At 43.5% G+C, this 7,291-nt stretch overlaps 1 non-coding gene across 1 annotated transcript; it reads right to left on the reverse strand.

Moving 5' to 3' along the window:
* LOC118760200 (U1 spliceosomal RNA) lies at positions 1 to 164 on the reverse strand. Its single transcript, XR_004996643.1, has one exon. It is a non-coding gene; the product is annotated as a U1 spliceosomal RNA (small nuclear RNA).
* Between the last annotated feature and the right edge of the window lie 7,127 nt (positions 165 to 7,291).

Below are 7,291 nucleotides of genomic sequence, written 5' to 3' on the forward strand. Positions count from 1 at the left end.
CAGGGGAAAGCGCAAACGCAGTCTCCTACTACCACAAATTACGCAGTCGAGCTTCCCACATTTGGAGAAATCACCAGGGTCAGCACATCCAGAGTGCAATGGATAAACTTCACCCTGGGAAAACCACCTAGGTGATCATGGTATCTCCCTTGCCAGTATAGTTCTTTGTCTATGAGACCTTGGCTTGGGAGGTGAAGTCTTGGACCACAGTCATTATTCATTGCCCAATCTTAGGTCACATGGGATGACTCCTTGCTGCCAGGGAAAAGAAAGAGAAATGATCTGCCCCTAAGGGTATATATCCCAAGACCAGAAAGAGTTAGGGGATAGTGGGGGGAATAGAGGTAGTTGAAAGAGACTGATACTGACAAGTGAAAAACAATTTGATACAGTTAAGAATAAACTACTTAGGAAGTAAGCTCTTTCTGATTAAAAAAACTTAGAGGTTGGCATCATGGCACAGCGGGTTGGGCCACTGCTTGCAATACTGCCATCCCATATAGGTGCAAGTGCAAGTCCTAGATATTTCACTTCTGATCCAACTCCATGCTAATATGTCTAGGGATGGCAACAGAGGACAGCCCAAGTACCCAAGTCCCTGCCACTTCTGTGGGACATCTGAAAAGACTTTTAGGCTCTTGGTTATAGTCTGGCCCAGCATTAGAAATATTTAAATATTTAAAATAGTTGTTGACAAAAAGAACTTCAGATGAGACAAGGTACACATGAGTATCTTGTCTCATCCTGTATCCAACAAAACTTGTTAGACTGTGCAATCCCAGGGCATTTATGCTGAGTCTGACAAGGGAAAGGCAGAAACCAAAACAGAAGAGAAGTTTTCACCAACTACAGGTACCCCAAGCTTGAGCAGCTCAGTCCCCAAAGCAGGAACTGCAGGGAGATCTCTATAGCCACAAGCTGAATATGAGAACTCAGGAAACCGGAAGCCACAGTCAGAGTAAGAGGTCAAAGAATCAAACCCACAAAGCACCAGGGGCCCAAGGAAGGTAGGTGGAGGCTCTGCCGTGGCCACAAGTCCCTCCAGCCTGGGCTTGATAGAAAGTTCTGAGTTTCTGGCCCTTATCTGCACTGCATAGTGGAGCAATGGAAAGGGAAGAATTACATAGAAAATGTAATATATTTAAAATATATTACAAGATTGTAAGTAGAAAGAGATACTTCCACTTTTTGTCCTAATCACTAAAAAGCCTGATAATTCCAGCTATACCACACTAAGAACAAGGTTTATATCTTGTTTCCCTTTGTCCCTTTGTCCCTTGGGAATTCTAGGACCTAGCACTGGTTCCTATCACAAAAGCAGTTTTATTTATTTGTTTTTTCACTTGCAGATTCATTGAATAAAATATAGGCACTGCCAAATTAATAACATTGTGAGAGGAACACACAAGCCAAATAGCTATGCTCTAGACAACCGCTGCCTGGGAAAGACTACCATTTCATATATACACAAAACAGAATTTATGATACATGTTTAATGATGGGAAGAACAAAAGCAGATTCAATAAGCATTTCTTGTAGATCGACATTTCAGGCAGCTCAGAGCTAGACAAAGAGAAAAGGGTTTTAGCCACAGGCAATGAAGGGAATGGAAGTTATTAGGATCAATCAAACAGCTTCCACGTGTTCTACTCCACAATTATTTTCAATTATTTTATAATTTAATTTTTATTTTTTTTGAAATGCAGAGACCAGGGGATGACATGTGGCATACTAGACTAAGCCTCTGCCTGCAGCATCGTCATCCCATATAGGCACCAGGTTCAGATCCTGGCTACTCCACTTCTGATCCTGTGGACAAGCTGATATAAGATCTCTCTGTGTCCTACTCTATCTGTCTTTCAAATACAATAAATACATGAAAAAAATCTTATAGGGCCCAGCTCTCCTCCTCTCTGTATATCTGACTTTGTAATAAAATAAATAAATCTTTAAAAAAAATTTTAATTAATACTATTATTGGGGCCTGAGTAAGCAGTCGAGGAGAGCCCAAAGCTTTGGGACCCTGCACCCGCATGAGAGACCTGGAAGAAGCTCCTGGCTTCTGGCTTCGGATTGCTCAGCTCCAGCCATTGTGGCTGCTTGGGGAGTGAATCAACGGATGGAAGATCTTCCTCTGTCTCTCCTACTCTCTGTATGTCTGCCTTTCCAATAAAAATAAAAGAAATCTTTAAAAAAATGATAGGCATTTTCTATGCAGGAAATTAGAGGGAATTGGGAACATGTGGGGTTGAAATAAGAAAATAAGATAAGAGAAATTTTAAGAATTTCTGGGCACTTGGAATGGAAGTATTAATGTCTCCACTGTTTTTCCAAAACCCTCCCCTGTAAATTCTATTGCATCCCATTATAGCAGAATCCCCAGTGGGCAGTTGGTTCAAAATCTACACTAGATAAAAATACAATGATGTAAACATTTAAGAAATGTTTGCCAAACCTTTTTTTTTTTTGGCCAGACTTGTATATCTGTTACCAACAATCATGCCCAACAAATTAGGTATCCTGTTGTTTGATCATATAATGTCACAGAACTTCACAGATGCATTTCAAACAATGAAAAGCATGGCAAAAGTGATAGAAATGTCAACATGGTGAGGAGAAAATATACATAACAAATAAATAACCAAAGGAATAACATCATCATAATTATCATCATTATCCTAACAAAAACAACAACAGAAATCTACTATGTTTTGGTGCAGTAGGTCATGGCTTGCAAAGCCAGCATCCCGTATTGCAAGCATTGAAATCCTAGAAGCGGGCCCGGCAGCGTGGCCTGGCGGCTAAAGTCCTCGCCTTGAAAGCCCCGGGATCCCATATAGGCCGCCGGTTCTAATTCCGGCAGCTCCACTTCCCATCCAGCTCCCTGCTTGTGGCCTGGGAAAGCAGTTGAGGACGGCCCAATGCATTGGGACACTGCACCTGCGTGGGAGACCTGGAAGAGGTTCCTGGTTCCCTGCTTCGGATCAGCGCAGCACCGGCCGTTGCGGCTCACTTGGGGAGTGAATCACTGGACGGAAGATCTTCCTCTGTCTCTCCTCCTTTGTGTATATCTGGCTGTAATAAAACGAATAAATCTTAAAAAAAAAAAAAAAGAAATCCTAGAAGCTTTTCATACAATCCAGCTCGCTGCTAATGCACCTGGGACAGCAGCAGAGCAAGGTCTGGACCCCAGCATCTGATGTGGTAGAATCAGCTGAGGTTCTGGATTCTGACTTCTGAGGTTCTGGATTCTGGTGTCAGGGCTATTTGGAACATGAACAAGGGGATGTTCTCTCTGTCTCTTCCACTCTGTCACTCTGCTTTTCTTTTTCTTGTAAAATATATATATATTTTTTTATTACAAAGTCAGATATACAGAGAGGAGGAGAGACAGAGAGGAAGATCTTCCATTTGATGGTTCACTCCCCAAACGGCTACAAGAGCTGAAGCTATGCAATCCGAAGCCAGGATCCAGGAGCTCTTCTTGGTCTCTCATGCGGGTGCAGGGTCCCAAAGCGTTGGGCCGTCCTCGACTGCTTTCCCAGGCCATAAACAGGGGGCTGGATGGGAAGCAGGGCTGCCGGGATTAGAATTAGCGCCCATATGGGATCCCGGGGCATTCAACACAAGGAATTTAGGCGCTAGGCTACTGCACCAGGCCCTGTTACTCTGTTTTTCAAGTAAATAAAATATATTTACTATTTATAGTATATAAATTATAAATTAAACATTAAAGAATTATTTATTTTTATTGGAAAAGCAGATTTACAGAGTGAAGAAGAGATAGAAATAGCCTCCATCCACTTTTTCATTCCTCGAGTGGCTGCAATGGCCTCAGCTGGGCAGACAGAGTAAGAGGGATTCTGTAAAGGAGATGGACTTACTTAGATGCTACTTAGTTTCAAAGAATGAAATCTCTTGTGCATAGTTGAGTTCAGGCAAATACCCACATTTAGTGAATGCATGATTCATGTCCAGCGCTGAGATAAATGTTTCACATACATTTTCCTATGTAGAAGGACATTGTGACCCTAGAAGGTCAGTCAGCACAGGATTACAATTGATGGAATAATATTTGTATGAAAACAACTGAGTGGGTACCATTAGAGTTAAATGGATATCATTTATATGAGATCAGTTGAGTGGGCAGCATGTGAATGAGAACACTTGGTGGGATATACAAAACAGAAGAGTTCCAAACAAAAGTATAGAAATAGTTGATGGGTTTTGTTGATAATCTCAATATCTCCTCACTTATCCTCTATGACCCTCAGTGAATAAAGTCTAATGCCACTAATAAATTTGACCAACAGTCAGAGTTCACATGTGCTATTATCTGCTCCGTGCACCAAGTCCATGGCTGTAGCACAGCGACAGTCCTACTTAATCCTCTCTCCCTTATTTTACTTAATTCACAGAGCCTCTGGAGGGTAGGGAGACTGAAATGCAATAGAGAGGTTAAGTAAATTGCATAGAATACAACATGTAGGAAAAGAGATTACACCCTATGTTTTTGCCTGTTGTATACCTATACTGATCCATTAAAGTTGACAGGCACAATGGTTCAATTGGCTAATCCTCTCCCTGTAAGAACTAGAATTTCATGTGGGTACTGGTTCATGTCCCAGCTGTGCCACTCCTTTGTTTTATATATGTATAATTTATTTATTTTTATTGGAAAGGCAGACAGAGAGGAAGATCTTCCATCTGATGATTTACTCACCAAGCGACTGCAACAGCTGAAGCTGAGCCAATCTGAAGCCAGGAGTCAGGAAATTCTTCTGGGTCTTCCATGCAGGTGCAGGGTCCCAATGCTTTGGGCCATCCTTGACTGCTTTCCCAGGCCACAAACAGGGAGCTGGATGGGAAGCAGGGCTGCCAGGATCAGAACTGGCACCCATATACAATCCTGGCAGCGCACTCAAGGCGAGGACTTAAGCCCTTAGGCTATCTAGGCTACCATGCTGTTCCCTAGCTACTCTACTTCTGATTCAACTCTCTGCTTATGACCTGGGAAAGCAGTAGAGAGCGGGTCAAGTCTTTGGGATCCTGCACCAACGTGGGAGACCCAAAATTGTCTCCTGGCTCCCAGCTTGGGATTGCCTCAGGTACAATTATTGAGGTCACTTGGTGAAAGATTTTTCTTTTTTTTTTTAAAGATTTATTCATTTTATTACAGCCAGACATACACAGAGGAGGAGAGACAGAGAGGAAGATCTTCCGTCCAGTGATTCACTCCCCAAGTGAGCCGCAACGGGCAGGTGTGCGCCGATCCGAAGCCGGGAACCTGGAACCTCTTCCGGGTCTCCCACGCGGGTGCAGTGTCCCAATGCATTGGGCCGTCCTCAACTGCTTTCCCAGGCCACAAGCAGGGAGCTGGATGGGAAGTGGAGCTGCCGGGATTAGAATCGGTGCCCATATGGGATCCCAGGGCTTTCAAGGCGAGGACTTTAGCCTCTAGGCCACGCTGCCGGGCCCCGGTGAAAGATTTTTCTACAGCACTGTAAAAGATCTTTCTCTGTCTCTCCTCTCTGCAAATCTGCATTTCTAATGAATATAAATATATCTTAAAAAAAGAAGAATTGGTAAGTTAAGCATGTTGGGTCATGGAGAATTTCAGTATACAGTAATTGTTGAACAAGAGTGTGTATAAATGTGAAAATAAAAACTCACGGGCCTCAAGAAAGAGATTAAGCATTAACTGGGCATTTTTTTTAAAGCTTTGTTTTTATTGGAAAGGCATATCAGATTTACGAGAGAAGGTGAGACAGAAGGTAATATCTTTCATCTACTGGTTCCTTCTCCAAATGGACACAAATGCTGAAACTGAACTGATGCTAAACCAGGAGCCTGGAGTTTCTTCAGCTCTCCCATCAGAGTGTCAGGCCCCAAAGCTCTGGGCCATCCTCTGCTGCTTTCCTAGGCCATAAGCAAGGAGCTGGATGGGAAGTGAAGCAGCCAGCACATGAAGTGGCGCTCATATGGGATCTTGCAAAAGTGAGGATTTAGTAAAAAATCCTTTAGCAAAAGTGAGGATTTTGTAAAGTGAGGATTTAGCCATTGAGACATCATGCCAGGTTCTATCTGGAGAATTTTAACTGAGGGTTACGGAAAAGACACATGTATAAGTAATATTTGAATTGGACTTTGAAGGCTAAATATCAGAATGGTTCACATCAATAATTACTATGAGAAGCAATAGAAACCACTAAAGAAAGTCTGACATATGATACTCAATTAGGTAACTGGAAAAGGAAAAACCCACAGAATCCCAGAGATAACAATTGCAGGAGCTGCTGACTTCCCTAGAGCTTGAGGGTGTCTGAGGAAAGAGGATAAAATGGTCAAAATAAAAACTTAAAGGAAGGGTCATGCAGAACTCAAATTTCCATCTCGCAGGAAGAAGTTTTGCTTGGTAGTTGCTGGACTGGGTTGGGGCTTAGCCTGGTGAGCACTAGAACCCAGACGGATTTTGTGTGTTCGATGAAGGGGCAATAGGACTGGCTTGTACTGAGACTGGAAAAGGGCAAACTGGATTCAGTGCTCTAATTGGGGGGAACTAGCACTGCTGGAAGAAAGTTTTTCTGTAAGGCTATTGATAGAAACAGGAAGTAGGAGGGAGGCTGACACCCTTCCCCTGCTGGTTTTGCAGCATCTTTAGTGGTCTCCAGTGAAGAGTCTAACGGAAAGCCAGCAGGCAAGGGAGAGAGGTTGCCTACAGAGTCTCAGGCTCAGAATCATTAAGCAGAAGGGAGGACTTGGAGCTGAGGTAACACATAACAACTAACTCAGTCCCCAGATGGCCACAGCAGCCAGAGTTGAGTTGATCTCATCTGAAGACAGGGGCAGGAGCTTCTTCCAAGTTGTGTATGTGGGCCCCTGTCCAAGGACTTGGGCCATCCTCTGTGGCTTTACCAGTCCATTAGCAGGGAGCTGAATGGGAAGTAGAACAGCTGGGATTGGGAAGTGGTTCCCCATGCTTGTAGGCAGAGGAGTATTAGCTTGTTAAGCCACAGCACCGACGTCTTTAAATGATACACTAATAAATACATAATAAAGTTGAGAGAATTTGGGGTAGTTCTTGAGAGGCCAGTGTTCCATACTGGAGTACCTAGGTTCCCATCTGTGCTCTGCTTGGCGTATCAGCTTTCTGCCGAACTGAACTAAGAGGCTGTAGGTGATGACACAGGCACTGGAATCCTGCCCAGGTGGGGACCTGATCTGAGCTGCACACTCCTAGCTTTCATCCTGCTCAGCCTTGGATGTTGCAGACACTTACGCTAGAGACACA

The sequence above is a fragment of the Ochotona princeps genome, chromosome 22, assembly GCF_030435755.1.
Source record: "Ochotona princeps isolate mOchPri1 chromosome 22, mOchPri1.hap1, whole genome shotgun sequence".
Classification (NCBI taxonomy): domain Eukaryota; kingdom Metazoa; phylum Chordata; class Mammalia; order Lagomorpha; family Ochotonidae; genus Ochotona; species Ochotona princeps.